Here is a 2,430-nt window from a genome sequence, read left to right as displayed (position 1 = left end):
GCTCCCAGACTGCTGCACTGGGCAGCACAGCATGGGGAGGAGGTGACCAGCCCTCTGTGGAGAAAGAAGTGGTTCAGGACTGTGTAGAAAAGCTGGATGAGCACAAGTCCATGGGGCCGGATGCGCTGCATCCGAGAGTGCTAAAGGAGTTGGCGGATGTGATTGCAGAGCCATTGGCCGTTATCTTTGAAAACTCATGGTGATCGGGGGAGGTCCTGGACGACTGGAAAAAGGCTAATGTAGTGCGCATCTTTAAAAAAGGGAAGGAGGAGGATCCTGGGAACTACAGGCCAGTCAGCCTCACCTCAGTCCCTGGAAAAATCATGGAGCAGGTCCTCAAGGAATCAATTCTGAAGCACTTAGAGGAAAGTGATCAGGAACAGTCAGCATGGATTCACCAAGGGAAGTCATACCTGACTAATCTAATTGCCTTCTCTGACGAGATAACTGGTCCTGTGGATGAGGGGAAAGCAGTGGACGTGTTGTTCCTTGACTTTAGCAAAGCTTTTGACACGGTCTCCCACAGTATTCTTGCCAGTAAGTTAAAGTAGTATGGGCTGGATGAATGGATATAAGGTGGATAGAAAGCTGGCTAGATTGTCGGGCTCAACGGGTAGTGATCAATGGCTCCATGTCTAGTTGGCAGCCAGTATCAAGTGGAGTGCCCCAAGGGTTGGTCCTGGGGCCGGTTTTGTTCAATATCTTCATTAATGATCTGGAGGATGGTGATGCACCCTCAGCAAGTTTGCAGATGAGACTAAACTGGGAGGAGAGGTAGATACGCTGGAGGGTAGGGATAGGGTACAGAGGGACCGAGACAAATTGGAGGATTGGGCCAAAAGAAATCTGATGAGGTTCAACAAGGACAAGTGCAGAGTCCTGCACTTAGGATGGAAGAATCCAATGCACCGCTACAGACTAGGGACCAAATGGCTCGGCAGCAGTTCTGCAGAAAAAGACCTAGGGGTTACAGTGGACGAGAAGCTGGATATGAGTCAACAGTGTGCCCTTGTTGCCAAGAAGGCCAATGGCATTTTGGGCTGTATAAGTAGGGGCATTGCCAGCAGATCGAGGGACGTGATCGTTCCCCTCTATTCGACACTGGTGAGGCCTCATCTGGAGTACTGTGTCCAGTTTTGGGCCCCATACTACAAGAAGAATGTGGAAAAATTGGAAAGAGTCCAGCGGACGGCAACAAAAATGATTAGGGGACTGGAACACATGACTTATGAGGAGAGGCTGAGGGAACTGGGGATGTTTAGTCTATGGAAAAGAAGAATGAGGGGGGATTTGATAGCTGCTTTCAACTACCTGAAAGGGGGTTCCAAAGAGGATGGATCTAGACTGTTCTCAGTGGTAGCAGATGACAGAACAAGGAGTAATGGTCTCAAGTTGCAGTGGGGGAGGTTTAGGTTGGATATTAGGAAAACTTTTTCACTAGGAGGGGGTGAAGCACTGGAATGTGTTATCTAGGGAGATGGTGGAATCTCCTTCCGTAAAAGTTTTTAAGGTCAGGCTTGACAAAGCCCTGGCTGGGATGATTTAATCGGGGATTGGTCCTGCTTTGAGCAGGGGGTTGGACTAGATGACCTCCTGAGGTCCCTTCCAACCCTGATATTCTGTGATTCACCCTGGGGCCCATGCCCCTCCCACACACCAACCCCCAGCCCGGAGCCCCCTCATGCACCCTGAACCCCTCATCACCAACCCCACCCCAGAGCCCACATACCCAGCCAGAGCCCTCTCCTCCCTCACACCCCAACCCTCTGCCCCAGCCCGGAGCCTCCTCCTGCGCACTGAGCCCCTCATTTCTGGGCCCAACCTCAGGCCCATACCCCTGCCACACACCAACCCCAGCCCGGAGCCCCCTCCTGCACCCCAAACTCCTCATTGCCAACCCCACCCCAGAGCCCACATAACCAGCCCGAGCCCTCTCCCCGCTCACACCCCAACCCCCTGTCCAGCCCGGAGCCCCCTCCTGCCCCCCGAACCCCTCATCTCTGGCCCCACCCTGGGGCCCATACTCCTCCCACACACCAACCCCCAGCCCGGAGCCCCCTACTGCACCCTGAACCCCTCATCGCAAACCCCATCCCAGAGCCCACACACCCAGCCAGAGCCCTCTCCCCCCTCACACTCCAAACCCCTGCCTCAGCCTGGTGAAAATGAGTGAGGCTGAGGGAGAGCGAGCGATGGAGGGAGGGGGGATGGAGTGAGCAGGGATAGAGCCTCAGAGAAGGGGTGGAGCCTCGGGGAAGGAGGCGGGACAAAGGTGTTTGGTTGTCTGCAAATAGAAAGTTGGCACCAAGGGGCAGCCCGTGCTTCAGCCCGTGGTCCCGCCCTGGGGCAGCCCGTGGTCCCGCCCTGGGGCGGCCCGTGGTCCCGCCCTGGGGCGGCCCGTGGTCCCGCCCTGGGGCGGCCCGTGGTCCC

Source organism: Chelonia mydas, chromosome 9 (genome assembly GCF_015237465.2).
Source record: "Chelonia mydas isolate rCheMyd1 chromosome 9, rCheMyd1.pri.v2, whole genome shotgun sequence".
NCBI lineage: Eukaryota > Metazoa > Chordata > Testudines > Cheloniidae > Chelonia > Chelonia mydas.
This window is presented reverse-complemented; position numbering follows the sequence as displayed.